Source organism: Rutidosis leptorrhynchoides, chromosome 3 (genome assembly GCF_046630445.1).
Source record: "Rutidosis leptorrhynchoides isolate AG116_Rl617_1_P2 chromosome 3, CSIRO_AGI_Rlap_v1, whole genome shotgun sequence".
NCBI classification, from domain to species: Eukaryota; Viridiplantae; Streptophyta; class Magnoliopsida; order Asterales; family Asteraceae; genus Rutidosis; species Rutidosis leptorrhynchoides.
In genome coordinates, this window is record NC_092335.1 from 603,074,691 (window position 1) to 603,091,479 (window position 16,789).

Below are 16,789 nucleotides of genomic sequence, written 5' to 3' on the forward strand. Positions count from 1 at the left end.
CTCAAGAACACTAAAATTCGAATTACATGGTGTTTAGGTGTAGAAATTTACCGTTTTTCTTGAGTAATTCTTAGATATCATCCTTCTCAACATGATTTTAGCAAAAAATTTGGTGATTAACGGTTAAAAATTGAGATTTTTGGGGGTGATTTTCGGTGGTTTTCGCAGCTATTTCGCTGTTATTTTGGGGTGTTTTTGTGTGGGTTGAGTGAACTGATCGTGCAGCTCTTTTATTTTTTTTCTGTGTTTTGGTCCCTCCGCGAGTCGCGGAGGTTTTGCCCTGCAAACTCCGCGAGTCGCGGAGTTTACCCTTTTTTTTTTTTTTTATATAATCTTTAACTTATAAAACAATTAAGAAATTAATTTTAAAATTTTGTTTCCCTTGTTATTTAGGACGAGGTCGTTTCGGATCGATGTCCTAGTCCGTCCCTCGACAAAATTTTAAAATTTGTCTTTTTGTAGCGATTGTTTTAAAAGCTAAGATTTTTTTGGGTTTTTTAATGTTTTTGGCATACTTTAAATCAATAAGATTAAAAATAATGATAATAAAAGTTCTCGTCCCTCCCTCGGGTAAAGCAATTTCGGTTCAAAGACCTAGTCTTCAACTTACGACGAATTTTAAAAATCATATTCTTAACTTAATGAGATAAAGTAAATTTTTGTTTTTAAATTCACACAACTTAAATATAAAATTCAAAATTAAAAATTAAAAATTAAAAATTCACACCAAACTTAAAATTTGAAATGCATAAAATTTAAATTTCATATTTTAAAAATTAAAAATTCACACCAAACTTAATTTAAAAATTCATAAATTCATACCACACTTATATTAATTTTTCAAATATTTACAATTTTAAATATATTGTTTTTACAAAGTTTACAATATTAATTTAAGATTTAAATATTAATTTTAAAAACATGGTAAAAAAAAATTAAAAATCTTTTTGTCTTTTTATCCCACTTTAATCAATCAAATATTATCAAAAATATGCGCCCCTCTTTTCGGTAAAGTAATTTCGGTTCCAAGACCTAATTTAACTCATGACGAATTTTTGAAATATTTTGGGTTGATTGTTTAAAGATATTTATACCTTAAGAATAAACGTTAAATTTCGCAGTGATGTAATAAATTTTTGAATGATATCAATAATTTCGGTCGCAAAACCTAATTTTATTCAATACCAATTTAATACTTTTTAGCGAACAAATTAGCGTTTATTATCAAAAGGTTAAAAATAAAAATAAAAATAAAAACTGTACAGACATACCTGTGAAATAGATTTCTTAGTTATATGATCTATTATATTCATAAGATAGTCGGTTTAATTGATTTTCCATGGCTGCATAGGCGTAACCTCGAGCATTCATTGTCTTTTCTTCTAAACATATGAACGGTCCGTCTCTGCATAAAGTAACAAATTCGGTATTTGAATAGGTTTGATTATTTGAACATTTACCTCCATGTGACCATTTTCCGCATTTGTGACATCGTTCTAGGTGTCGTGCTCTTCTTTTCGCTGCGGATTTTGATTTTCCTTTACCAAATTGTAACTTATTATCTTCGCATCTGGATCCTTTTCTAACTCCGTCCATTCTTTCTCTGATTACTGATACTAATTCGCTCGGTAGTATGTCATTATTTCTTTTAGTGATCAAAGCGTGTAGCATTAGACCATGGTTTAGTTCACAGGCAGTCTTCATTTCGTAAAAACCTAAAAAAAATAAAAATTCAGAATGGGGGGAGAAGACTAGTTCTTTAGGGTCTGCTAGGGAAAGACCATACGTGTTCCATTTTCGAGAACTACACGAAAACAGACAATCTAACTCTAACAGAAATACATATTATCCTTTAAAGACTTGATTCTCCCCACACTTAGTTAGCTGTGGTGTCGAAATTGTGATTAACTTCGTTGTCGACTTCCATCGGACCATGTATGTAATGTTTAACTCTGTGACCATTAACTTTAAATTCAATCCCATTTGAATTCATCAATTCTATCGTTCCGTATGGGAAAACTCTTTTGACTATGAATGGTCCAGACCATCTTGATTTCAATTTTCCAGGAAATAGCTTGAATCGTGAATTGAAAAGAAGAACTCTGTCTCCTTCTTTAAATTCTTTTGAACTTCTGATTCTTTTATCATGCCATTTCTTCGTTCTTTCTTTATAGATTAACGAATTTTCGTATGCTTCATGTCTTAATTCTTCTAATTCGTTTAGTTGACTTAATCGTAGACGTCCGGCTTCATGTAAATCAAGATTACATGTCTTCAAAGCCCAAAATGCTTTGTGTTCAATTTCTACTGGAAGATGACATGCTTTTCCATACACAAGTCTAAAAGGTGTGGTTCCAATTGGAGTTTTGTAGGCTGTTCTAAAAGCCCAGAGTGCATCCTCCAATTTAATGGACCATTCCTTCGGATTTGATCCTACGGTTTTCTCTAGAATACGTTTTAAAGCTCGGTTGGTATTTTCAACTTGTCCACTTGTTTGTGGATGATATGCGGTGGAGATTTTATGAGTTACTCCATATCTTTTAAGAACTTTCTCAAGTTGATTATTACAGAAATGAGTACCCCGATCACTTATTAAAGCTTTCGGTGTTCCAAACCTTGCAAAAAGACGTTTTAAAAAGTTGACTACAACTCGTGCATCGTTAGTTGGGAGAGCTTGTGCTTCCGCCCATTTAGATACATAATCAATGGCTACGAGTATATATAGATTATTATGAGATTTTGGAAATGGACCCATAAAGTCAATACCCCAAATGTCAAATACTTCACATACTTGGATGACATTTTGTGGCATTTCATCACGTTGACTTATTTTTCCGGCCCTTTGACATGCATCACAGGATTTGCAAAGAAGGTGTGCGTCTTTGTAAATTGTAAGCCAATAGAATCCAGCTTCATAAACTTTTCTTGCTGTTAGTTGAGGCCCATAATGCCCTCCTGTTGGTCCTGTGTGACAATGGTTTAAAATTTTACTAGCTTCATCTCCAAATACACATCGGCGTATTATTCCATCGGGACAACTTTTAAACAGATGTGGATCTTCCCAGAAATAGTGTTTTATATCACTGAAGAATTTCTTTCGTCTTTGGTACGATAATCCTTTTTCAAGGAATCCACAAACTAAGTAGTTTGCATAGTCTGCAAACCATGGAATTTCTTTATAATCTATCTTCAATAGATATTCATCAGGAAAGTTGTCTTGTATGGCTGATTCATTCAGAACTTCTAATTCGGGATTTTCAAGACGAGAAAGATGATCAGCGGCGAGATTTTCTGCTCCTCTTTTATCTCGGATTTCAATATCAAACTCTTGTAAGAGTAAGATCCAACGGATTAATCTTGGTTTAGCATCTTGTTTTGAAAATAGGTATCTAAGAGCAGAATGGTCGGTATAGACCACCGTTTTTGCTAGAACGAGATATGATCGAAATTTGTCAAAAGCAAAGACAATAGCAAGGAGTTCTTTTTCATTAGTTGTATAGTTCGTTTGTGCTCCTTGTAATGTCTTACTAGCATAATATATAGGTTGAAATCGTTTTTCAATCCTTTGTCCTAAAACGGCTCCCATTGCAAAATCACTTGCATCGCACATTAGTTCAAATGGTAGATTCCAATTTGGTGTTATCATGATCGGCGCATTAGTGAGTTTTTCTTTAAGAATATTAAAAGATTTGATACATTCATCTGAAAAGATGAATGGCGCATCCTTTTCTAGGAGTTTATTCATAGGAGTGGCAATTTTAGAAAAATCTTTTATGAAACGTCGGTAAAAACCGGCATGCCCTAGAAAACTCCTAACTCCTCTAACATTGGTGGGATGTGGAAGTTTAGCAATTACATCTACTTTAGCTCTATCCACTTCAATTCCTTCTTTTGAAATTTTATGTCCAAGAACGATGCCTTCTTTAACCATGAAATGGCATTTCTCCCAATTAAGTACTAGATTTGATTTTTCGCATCTAATTAGCATTCGTTCCAGATTAACTAGACATGATTTAAATGTATCACCGAAGACTGAAAAGTCATCCATGAATACTTCCATGCATTCTTCTATCATGTCGTGAAAAATCGCCATCATACACCTTTGAAAGGTTGCAGGGGCGTTACAAAGTCCAAATGGCATGCGTTTGTAAGCAAAAGTACCATAAGGGCACGTGAATGTGGTTTTCTCTTGATCTTCGGGTGCTATTGGAATTTGAAAATATCCGGAAAATCCATCTAGAAAACAATAGTAACTATTTCCGGCTAATCTTTCCAACATTTGATCTATGAAAGGTAAGGGAAAGTGATCTTTTCTGGTGGCGTCATTTAATTTTCTATAATCAATACATACACGCCATCCTGTTACAGTCCTAGTAGGAATAAGCTCATTTTTCTCATTTGTGATGACAGTCATGCCACCCTTCTTAGGCACGCATTGAACTGGGCTTACCCATGGACTATCAGAGATTGGATATATCAAACCTGCATCTAGCAGTTTAATAATCTCTTTCTTAACTACATCTTGCATATTAGGATTTAGTCTTCGTTGGCGTTGCACATACATTTTATGACCTTCTTCAATAAGGATTTTATGTGTGCAATACGAAGGACTTATTCCTTTAATATCATGAATCTTCCATGCAATGGCTGGTTTATGAGCTTTCAACACAGAAATGAGTTGTGATTTTTCATTTTCAGTAAGAGAAGATGATATTATTACAGGTAATTCAGATTCGCCATGTAAATAAGCGTATTCCAAATGGTTTGGAAGTGGCTTTAACTCTAATTTCGGAGGTTCTTCTATCGATGATTTATATCGATATCTGTCTTCTTCTTTTAGCATTTGAATTTCTTCTGTTGTTGGTTCATATCCATTAGCTATAAGTGTAGCTAACATTTCAGCTTCATCAATTGGTTCATTACTTTCTCCTAAAGAACATTCTCCCGTTCCTTGTAATTCTGGAAATTCTTCTAATAATTCTGCATGTGCATCTATAGTTTGAATATAATAACATGTATCATCTGCAGATTGTGGTTGTTGCATTGCTCTATCAACTGAAAATGTAACACTCTCATCCTCTATACTTAGGGTCAGTTTCTTACCGAACACGTCTATCATTGCTTTAGCCGTGTTTAAGAATGGTCTTCCTAATATGAGAGGAACTTGAGAATCTTCTTCCATGTCCAAAACAACAAAATCTACTGGAAATACTAAAGTACCAACTTTAACTAGCATGTTCTCCATTATCCCTCTAGGATATTTTATTGATCTATCGGCTAGTTGTATGCTTATTCTGGTTGGTTTCAATTCTCCAAGGTCTAGTTTAGCGTATAGTGAATACGGCATTAGATTTATACTAGCACCTAAGTCTGCCAATGCTTCTATTGAACTAAGACTACCCAGAAAACATGGAATTGTGAAACTTCCTGGATCAGATAATTTTTCTGGTATCTTATTCAACAGCACTGCTGAACAATTAGCATTCATAGTAACAGCCGAGAGTTCTTCCATTTTCTTTCTATTCGTGATTAGATCTTTCAAGAATTTAGCATACCTTGGCATTCCTGAAATTACATCAATGAAAGGAAGATTTACATTTATTTGTTTAAACATATCCAAGAATTTGGATTGCTCGGCTTCAAGTTTTTCTTTCTTCATTTTACTCGGATAAGGAAGTGGTGGTTGGTATGGTTTAACATAAGGTTTATCCTTAACTGTGTTATCTTCATTAACCTTTTCAACTACCGGTTCTTTTTCCTTTTCTTTATCAGGTTGTGGTTCTTGTGGAGTAGGAATAGTTTCATCAGAAGTTACAGGTATTTCAGGTGATTTAAGTGTTGTACCACTTCTTGTGGTAATAGCTTTAGCTGTTTCATTCCGGGGGTTAGCATTTGTATCACTAGGTAGACTTCCCGGTTTTCTTTCACCTATTAACCTTGCTAGGTTACTTACTTCTTGTTCCAGATTTTGAATAGAAGCTTGTTGATTTCTAAATGCTTGAGCATTTTGTTCATTGGTTTGTTTTTGAGATGTGAAAAACTGCGTTTGAGTTTCAACTAGCTTCGTCATCATATCTTCTAAATTCGGCTTTTTATCATCGGTTTGTTGTGGTGGTTTGTTTTGAAAATTCGGTCTTTGCTGATTGTAAGTATTATTGGATACTTGTTGATTGCTAGGACCTTGTTGGTTATTGTATGGAATATTTCGGTTATAATTCTGGTTTTGATTGTAAATCGGTCTTGGCGGTTGATAATTATTCTGATAATTATTTCCAGGCCTTTGGTTTATGTATGAAATATTCTCTCTTTGTTCCATTGTTAATTCAATACTGAGACAATCTTTTGTCAAATGTGGTCCTCCACACTGCTCACAACTAATTCGTATTGCATGAATATCTTTAGTCATCTTTTCCATTCGTCTCTCGAAAGCATCTATCTTTGCTGAAATGGAATCTAAGTCATGGCTAGAATCGGCTCTAGCTGCTTTAGATGATCTAATGATATCTTTTTCTTGGTGCCACTCATGTGAGTGGGAAGCAGTGTTATCAATAATTTTGTAAGCATCAGTTTCGGTTTTCTTCATAATAGAACCACCAGCTGCTATATCTATGTCTTTTCTTGTAGTGATGTCGCATCCTTGGTAGAATATTTGTACTATTTGACAGGTGTCTAAACCATGTTGCGGACATCCTCTTAACAACTTTCCATATCTTGTCCACGCCTCATATAGAGTTTCATTTGGCTTCTGTGTGAACGTAACAATTTCTGCTTGAAGTCTTACGGCTTTAGATGCAGGAAAGAATTGTTTAAGAAATTTGTCAATTAAAACATCCCATGTATCGATCGCCCCTTCAGGTAACGATTCCAACCAATCTTTGGCTTCTCCCTTTAAAGTCCAGGGAAATAACATGAGATATATCTGTTCATCCTCCACTTCTCGGATTTTAAATAGTGTGCAGATCCTATTAAAAGTACGTAGATGTTCATTCGGATCTTCCTTCGGCGCACCACTAAATTGACATTGATTAGTCACCATGTGTAGAATTTGTCCTTTGATTTCATAATCTGGCGCATTAATGTCTGGATGAGTAATTGCGTGACCTTGGCCAGTGCGTTTAGCTCTCATTCGGTCTTCCATACTTAAAGGTTCCAGATTCTCCATAATTGAATTTGTTGAATCGGTATCACTAGATGATTCTGATTTAATAGTTCGTTCCTCAACAATCTCTGTTTGAATGATTGGTGGTTCCGGAGGAAAGTTTAATGGTTCAGGATCTATGAACCGTTCCTGAATATTTTCTGGATTCTCAATTGTGAGGTTGGGTTCAAAAAATGGATTATCGGTAATTTGAACTGAAGTACTTGGTCGACTGGATGACGATTCTAAAGAAAAATCAACGGCGGTTATATTTGTTAAACGATGTCTTGATCGAGTTACAGGTGGTGAACGTACAAAAGGTGATGAACGTCTTGCTCGGTGCATTCACTGAATATCCTATTAGTTTTTAAAAGGAAAGAAAAATTATAATAAGTTATCCAATCAATAGACTTTTCTGATTTTGCCCACGTTTCGAATAGCCAAAAGATGCAGCAGAGGGGCAGGATTCGTTTGGTCTCAATATAATTGAGGACTGTTTGGCTCCAATAACCCGGTCCACGTACAAATCCAACTATTACTACGAACCAGAAAATTTTGATGTCTATCAATTTAACCACTCAAAATAAATTTTCGTAATTTTAAGAAATTTAGATAAGAAGTAGAAAAAAAAATTCTAAGTCCTAAAAACTAGAATGGCGAGAAATAAGAGAGAAAAAGAGTTCGTCGAAAAAGGTCGAAAAAGAAAAAATGATTGAAAAATAAAAGGTGACGGAAAAATAAAAGAAACTTATAAAAACTTAAAAATACTTAACTAATTTAACCTTATTACTACAACTAACTTAAAATTATAATCGCAAATTGAGATTACTAATTGAAATGATAATTGATACATAGTAAAAGGTGTCTAAAAATATTAAAGCTTACAGGAAAAACTAAATCCCAAATAGAAATAACTTAAAAAGAAACTAAAACTTAAAAAGGCGTCGCAAAATTCTAAAGCACCTAAATCTTAGTCTAAAGAAAAAGCACTTAAGGAATTCTACGGCAAAGCCTAAAAATCTAGGAGTAAAAATAATTATAGCAAAAACTAAGTTTAAAATTAAATATGAGCTAAAAAATACAAATTTTACGCTACAACGATTAAAAAGGGACAAAATATAAAAATATACAAAAAGTTGTAAAAAGTACAATTTTTATAAAAATATTATTTTTATATTATTTATTTTATAAAACTATTAATTTTACAATTTAATAAAACTAATTTAACTAAAATATATAAATAAAAAGTAAAAGTAAAATTAAAACTAATAATAATAATAATAATAATTAGGTTTAATTAATAATTAATATTAATAATATCCCGTAATTAATGCTCGATTAGGGCTTCCTTGTCGCCTGTCAGAAACCCTCCGCGAGTCGCGGCAAATAAAGAAGAAAACCCCGCGAGTCGCGGGGTTCAGAATTTGAGCTGACAGATTTATCTTTTTACGCGTTTTTCTTTTTATTTTTTTTTTTTTTCTGTTTTCTGTTTTTAATTTAAATAAACGATTTTAAAATAAAACTTATATTTTTATAAACTAAAATAGAAATAAAGAAACTTATAAAACTTATATATTTACAAAATCTTAAAAATACATATATTTTTGTTTTTCTTTTTATATTTTTGAATAATTAAAACGTATTTTTACAAAAGCGAATTTTTAATAAAAGTAACTAAAAATCTTTTTTTTTTTATATTAGCGTTGCGCTTCCGGCGTTTAAGATAGTTTCCCCGGCAGCGGCGCCAAAAATAACTTGATGTCGTGCGAGGTGTATATAAAATAGTTATTATTTTACTAGGAAAACACTATTAAATATGATACAATTTTACACAAGATATTTATTTATTTATAGAATGGATATACTTAAACCTTGCTACAACACTTATAGGCAGTGTACCTAATCGTACAGTAGTGTAGTTTTTAGTAAGTCCGGTTCGTTCCACAGGGAAATCTTTAAACAAAGCTCAATGCTATATTAGTTTACTTTTATAAAAATACAAACATATATATAAGTAATATTATTATTATAAAGGGGGGTTTTTACCGTTTAATGACCGGTTTGTCGATTTTAAAACTTTAGTCGCAGTTAAAACCTAATGTAAAATATAAAATACAAGACTTAAATTAAAGCGTAAAGTAAATAACGATAATGAAATTGCGAATAATAAAAGTGCGATAAAATAAACTTGCGATAATTAAAAAGTACGATAATTAAAAGTGCGATTAAATAAAATAACAATAAATAAAAGTGCGATAATTAGAAGTGCAATTAAATATAAAATAAAGGAAATTAAATATGAAATAAAAGAATTATGCTTATTTAAACTTCCGTAATCATGATGTTTGACGTGTTGATTTTAGTTTTATGCCCATGGGTTAATTGTCCTTTGTCCTGGATTATTCAATATGTCCGTCTGGTTTTTGTCCATAACAGTCCATCAGTCATAAATATAAATTGCAAGTGTCCTTGTCAAATTATTATTATACCCGAAGTTAAATATTCCAACTAATTGGGGATTCGAATTGTAACAAGGTTTTAATACTTTGTTTAATGAATACACCAGGTTATCGACTGCGTGTAAACCAAGGTTTTACCACTTTGTTAACAATTACACCAATTACCCTTGAATGTAATTTCACCCCTGTTTTAATTATTCTAGTGGCTATTAATCCATTCCCGTGTCCGGTTAAATGAACGATTATTCGTACAAATAAATACCCCGCCCATCGTGTCCGATCGAGTGTATATGGTAATTTATAGGGACGCCCAATTGTAAATCTTTATATTAACATTAACAAACTTTCATTTAGTTAAACAAATATAAAGCCCATTAATAGCCCATAGTCTAGTTTCCACAAGTATCGTTCTTTTGTCCAAACCCCAATTATGGTACAAAGCCCAATTACCCAATTTTAGTAATTAGCCCAACATCATGATTACTTCGTTTTAAATAAGCATAATAATAACTTAGCTACGAGACATTAATGTAAAAAGGTTGAACATAACTTACAATGATTAAAAATAGCGTAGCGTTACACGGACAGAATTTCGACTTACACCCTTACAACATTCGCTAACATACCCTTATTATTAGAATTATAATTAAAATTAAAATATAAATTATAAATATAAATATATTTACGTATGAAGAGGAAGAAAAAAGATATATTTTTTGATCAGAATTCGGTTGGCTTTATAGCCAGAGTTGAAAATTGGGGCTCCGCGACTCGCGGCAAAATGCCCTTACAACTCCGCGAGTCGCGGAGAGGTATTTACAGCTCACACCCTTGGAGTTTCTTGCTGCCGACGGTTTTTATTATATATATATAATATATATATAATTAATATAATTAATTATATATTATATTATATTTATATACATAGTTAACTTGTAATTTTTAGTCCGTTGCGTCGAGCGTTAAGAGTTGACTCTGGTCCCGGTTCCGGATTTTCGAACGTCCTCGCGTACAATTTAATATCTTGTACTTTGTGTTTTGAATCTTGTACTTTTGTAATTTCAAGACGTTTCTTATCAATAATTGGAACCTTTTTTATTGTCTTTTGTACTTTTGAGCTTTTTGGTCGTTTGCGTCTTCAATTCGTCGAATCTGTCTTTTGTCTTCACCTTTTATTATTTAAACGAATATCTCTTGTAAATAGAACAATTTCAACTAAAAGCTTGTCTTTCTTGAGGAATAATGCTATGAAATATATGTTCGTTTTTAGCATTATCAGGTTCAAAAAATGGATTATCGGAAATTTGAATTGGAGTACTTGGTCGACTGGATGACGATTCTAAAGAAAAATCAACGGCGACAATATTTGCTAGATGTCTTGATCGAGTTACGGGTGGTGAACGTAAAAAAGGTGGTGAACGTTTTGCTCGGTGCATTCACTGAATATCCTATTAGTTTTTAAAAAGGAAGAAAAATTATATAAGTTATCAAATTAATAGACTTTTCTGATTTTGCCCACGTTTCGAATAGCCAAAAGATGCAGCAGAGGGGCAGGATTCGTTTGGTATCAATATAATTGAGTACTGTTTGACTCCAATAACCGAGTCCACATACAAATCCAACTATTACTACGAACCAGAAAATTTTAATGTCTATCAATTTAACCACTTAAAATAATTTTTCGTAATTTAAAGAAATTTTAGAGAAGAAATAGAATAAAAATCTATGTCCTAAAAACTAGATTGGCGAGAAATAAGAAAGAAAAAGAGCGCGTCGAAAAAGGTCGTAAAATAAAAAATTGAAAAAAAATTAGGCGTCGCAAAATAAAAATAAGAAAGTAGCTCGTCGAAACTTAAAAAGGAACTAAAAACTAAGAATTAAAAGTTGCGTCTTAAAATATTAAAGCTTAAAAGTAAAACTATATCCCAAATGACAATAACTTAAAAAGGTACTAAAATATAAAAACAGCGTCGCAAAATTCTAAAGCACCTAAATCATAGTCTAAAGAAAAAGCACTTAAGGGATTTTACGGCAAAGCCTAAAAATCTAGAAGTAAAAATAACTATGGCAAAAACTATGACTTAAAACTAAATACGAGCGAAAAATACAAAAATTACGCTAAAACAATTAAAAAGAGACAAAATATAAAAATATACTAAAAGTTGTAAAAAGTACAATTTTTTATAAAAATATTATTTATTTAATAAAACTATTAATTTTATAAATTATTTAAACTAATTAAACTAAATATACAAAATAATAATAAAAACTAAATTATATAATAATAAACCCTAATTAGGGTTTAAATTAAATAATAATAATAATAATAATTACTCCGTAATGATTGCAGAGTTCAGTCAAATGTGGCGTGTCAGCAGGGCTCATGTGATCGCATGAGTTCTAAGTTACCCAGCCATGCGATCGCATGGGCTAGGGTTTCGGGCCAGAGAGTGGGCTGCTACAGTACGGGCCGAATGTTTTTATTTTTTTTTATTTTTTTTCTGTTTTGCTGTTTTGATTTATATTAAAACAAAATATTTAAATAAAATTTATATTTTTACAAACTAAAATAAAAATAAAGAAACTTTATAAAACTTATATATTTAACAAACTCTTAAAAATATTTATATTTTAGTTTTTCTTTTTATATTTTTGATTTTTTAAAACGTATTTTTACAAAAGCGTATTTTTTATAAAAGTAAACTAAAATTTTTTTTTTTATATAGTGTTGCGCTTCCGGCGTTTAAGCAGATATGTCCCCGGCAGCGGCTCCAAAAAATACTTGATGTTATGCGAGGCGTATATGAAATAGCTTATATTTTACTAGGAAATACTATTAAATACGATACAATTTTACACAAGATTTTTATTTATTTATAGAATGGATATACCTAAACCTTGCTACAACACTTATAGGCAGTGTACCTAATCGTACAGTAGTGTAGTTTTTAGTAAGTCCGGTTCGTTCCACAGGGAAATCTTTAAACAAAGCTTAACGATATATTAGTTTAAATTATAAAAATACAAATATATATATAAGTAATATTATTATTATAAAAGGGGGTTTTTACCGTTTAATGACCAGTTTGTCGATTTTTAAAACTTTAGTCGCAGTTAAAACCTAATGTAAAAATATATAAAAATAAATACAACTTAATTTAAAACGTAGATTAAATAATGATAATGAAATTGCAATAAATAAAATTGCGATAAAATAAAATTTCGATAATTAAAAAGTACGATAATTAAAAGTGCAATTAAATACGATGACAATAAATAAAAGTGCGATAATTAGAAGTGCAATTAAATATGAAAATAAAGGAATTATGCTTATTTAAACTTCCGTAATCATGATGTTTGACGTGTTGATTTTTAGTTTTATGCCCATGGGTTAATTGTCCTTTGTCCTGGATTATTTAATATGTTCGTTTGGTTTTTCTCCATAACAGTCCATCAGTCATAAATATAAAGTGCGAGTGTCCTCGTCAAATTATCCTTATACCCGAAGTCAAATATTCCAACTAATTGGGGACTTAAACTGTAACAAGGTCTTAATACTTTGTTTAATAATTACACCAGGATATCGACTGCGTGTAACCCAAGGTTTTAATACTTTGTTATCAATTATGCCAAGTGTCCTTGTACATAATTTCACCCCTGTTTTAATAATTCCATAGATAGACTATTAATCCATTCCCGTGTCCGGTTAAATGAACGATTATTCGTACATATAAATATCCCGCCCATCGTGTCCGATTGAGTGTATTTGGTTATTTATAGGTACGTCCAATTGTAAATCTTTATATTAAAATTAACAAACTATCATTTAGTTAAACAAATATAAAGCCCATTAATAGCCCATAGTCTAATTTCCTCAAGTGTCATTCTTTTGTCCAAACCCCAATTATGGTACAAAGCCCAATTACCCAATTTTAGTAATTAGCCCAACATCATGATTACTTTGTTTTAAATAAGCATAATAATAACTTAGCTACGAGACATTAATGTAAAAAGGTTTAACATAACTTACAATGATTAAAAATAGTGTAGCGTTACACGGACAGAATTTCGACTTACACCCTTACAACATTCGCTAACATACCCTTATTATTGGAAATTAAAATTAAAATTAAAATTAAAATATATATATATATATATATATATATATATATATATATATATATATATACGTTGAGAGAGTTGGATGGATGGATTAAACTGAACCAAACACGCGAATTTATAGGCCTGTGAGCTGGAAAAGGAGCTCATGCGATCGCATGAAGATTACTCTTCAAGGCCATGCGATCACATGGCCAGCTGGGGAGGCTCATATGCTCTTGTTTTTTTTTTCTGCCGACGGTTTTTATAATATAATATAATATATATATTAATTTTAAGAATTAATTATATATTATATTATATTCATGTGCATAGTTGACTTGTAATTTTTAGTCCATTGCGTCGAGCGTTGAGATTTGACTCTGGTCCCAGTTCCAGATTTTCGAACGTCCTTGCGTACAATTTAATATCTTGTATTTTGTGTTTCGAATCTTGTACTCTTGTAAATTTGAGACGTTTCTCATCAATAATTGGAACCTCTTTGATTGTATTTTGTACTTTTGAGCTTTTTGGTCGTTTGCATCTTCAATTCGTCGAATCTATCTTTTGTCTTCACCTTTTATTATTTAAACGAATATCACTTGTAAATAGAACAATTGCAACTAAAAGCTTGTCTTTCTTGAGGGATAATGCTATGAAATATATGTTCGTTTTTAGCATTATCAGAAGTCCTTTGAGTTATTCCACCAGCGATATCAATTATATATATTCGCTTTTATCTGGAAATAAAGAAACAGAAAATTTGTACGAAAAGTGTTAGCTTTCACTATCTGTTAAATTATTTTTCCTATCCTTTTTCTTCATGGTTAAAATCTCCTGTCCTTCCTGTTTAATTCTTGTTACACGTCCAAATCCCTTCACAATGCAAACAAATCAATCATATCAACTTAACTAAGCTCAATTATACGATTACTAACATTATATAAGACTATTCCCTTCTACAATTCAAAAAGAAAAATCAGAAAATAAGAAGGAACCAAAATCATTTTTCTCTCTAAAATTTGATCATGAACCACCCGCATTGATCATCTTTCGAACCCACTTTCTTTCCTGTGTTATAATTCAAACAAACACCCGAACCTCACCTCAATAATATAAACGTATACATATACATACATATAGAAACACGAACCTTTTTCTTGCGTTCTGTTCTAATACCACCAGCTTTAATAAACCTCAAAACATCACCTTTATTTTCGTTTCACGCTACACGAATAGCTTTTTCTGTTTCCCGTTTCTATTTTAGTGAACCACTAAACCGCCACCTTATAAATTCCGGCCACCATCATCATCCAAAGCTCCTACATAATCGAGTAATAGTCATCATCTAATCTCCTTATAAATTGCTGCACTTCCACCGTGATAAGCATCATTGTTCTTCGGTTTACTGGTCCTTTCTTCTCCTTCGAACCATCACTTTTTTTTTGCTGCTTACATTCAATTAATCATACAACCTACCTTGTTTACGACTGCTGACCATCAAAAACCCACACACGAATCAACTTTGGATGATTGCACCACGAAGCAGAAACCTTTAAATCTTGTTACAATAATTGCTGCAGATAACCTCATCTCTTTGTCTCTCTTTCCTAGCCGAACAAAAACACATAACCCAAAAACTAAATAAATAAGATATAGAGTGCTTTATCAATTATTCGTGGGACAAGTTAGAATGTAATGGCCAACAACCACCACTCAAAGAAACCACTTGCAAATAAATCAACCTTTATATATTGCACGCATTTTTTTTATGAAGTGGGGCTGCAGGTTCAAAAGATTGTCTGCCAATTTGTTTTGTTTTACCACGTCACCATGCAAACATCTCAATACTACCTTCTTCTCCATTTTTCTTTTATATCCACCGGTGTATTATTCTGTTCTACTGTTACCAAATCGATTCCCTTAAACGTTTTGGATCAGGCCATTGATTGGGCCGTGTTTTTTCTGCATTTGATTGTCTCCTGTATCTACTGTAAACATAAACCAAATTACCCTACTCGTTTATAATTTTTTTTGTCGCTAGCAGCATCCATCACCGAACCTTTACTTAATGAAATTTAGGCTTCTTTTAATAATTAAAAGGGTACAAAATTTATACGGGCTGCTGGATGTAGGCGTGGTTAATTTTTGGGCTTGTAATATGTTTTGGGTCGTGTAAGTTGGACTGAGGTTGATATTGGGCAGAAATCTAATAAGATATGATAATCGAGAAGATGATATATGCTAATGATTATGATTATGGTTCATTAATGATGATGAATGACTCGTTATAGATTAGGAAAATAAAGATGATGAAATGATTATGGTATCAAATTGATGACGAAACGCTCAAATGAAACAATGATGTTAAAGATGATTATGATTATGATCATGATTATGATTATGGTTATGATTGTGATTATAAATATGATAATGATAAGATGATTATGATACAAGAAGGACGATGATATTAGATCATGATGATGTTGATGAAATGATAAGTGTTTGATGATGATGAACTAGTTAATCATGCGGGTTAAGACTGATATTGCTCAAATTAGACATATCTTTAGTCGCAATATCAAGTTCTATCGTTGTTTATTTCGTGTGTAAACATAGTATTTTCGTTTGTATTCTATTTTATTGTAAAATAGTTAGAATCATTATGTAATTGAAGAAATATGGAAGATTTTGTATGATACTACTCAGAGATCGAAAACAAGTCAAAAAGTCGATGAATAGTAGAGTGCGCCAAGGAGTGCGCCACGGGTGTGCGCTCAGCTCACTCGTCCAAATTTTGATCAGAGAATTCTGGGATCAAAAACAAGTTAAAAAGCATGAACAGTAGAGTGCGCCAAGGAGTGCGCTCAGCGCACTTTCTCCGCGCACTCTGACATGTAAAGTAGATCTGAACGTGCAACTCGAGCTGTAAAGTGGAATTGTGGTAGGTGAACAGTGCGCACCGCACACGTGCTTTTGTGCGCTCGGCGCACCCTACTTTCCAGCTACTGTTCAACCTTTTTAAACCCCTTTCCTGCTTCATTCTTGAGACACCACTACACAGTCATTTTTAGAGGCAGAGGTTATGATTCAA